Raw genomic sequence first — 312 nt, forward strand, 5'->3', positions numbered from 1 at the left:
CCCCACCCACACCCACTCCCCTTCCTCCCCTTCCTCCCTCACCTCAACCCCCCACCCTCCGATCTTCCCCTCACCCCCCCTCATCCCCCTCGTACTCCCTCCCCACCCCTTCCACACCCCTCCCCGCCCCTTCCACCCCCCTCCCCCCCTCCCAACCCCCCCCCCCCCCCCCTACTACACACTTAAAACGCTGCCTCTCTGCTTAAACTTTCACCTGTGCTTCAAATTCAGTCACACTCCTCCTGGCCATTCCTATGTATATGCCTTTGCTACATGTGTCATTCGCATAAACCTTTTGCCGACTGGGTTTTC

The sequence above is a fragment of the Penaeus monodon genome, chromosome 34 (assembly GCF_015228065.2).
Source record: "Penaeus monodon isolate SGIC_2016 chromosome 34, NSTDA_Pmon_1, whole genome shotgun sequence".
NCBI classification, from domain to species: domain Eukaryota; kingdom Metazoa; phylum Arthropoda; class Malacostraca; order Decapoda; family Penaeidae; genus Penaeus; species Penaeus monodon.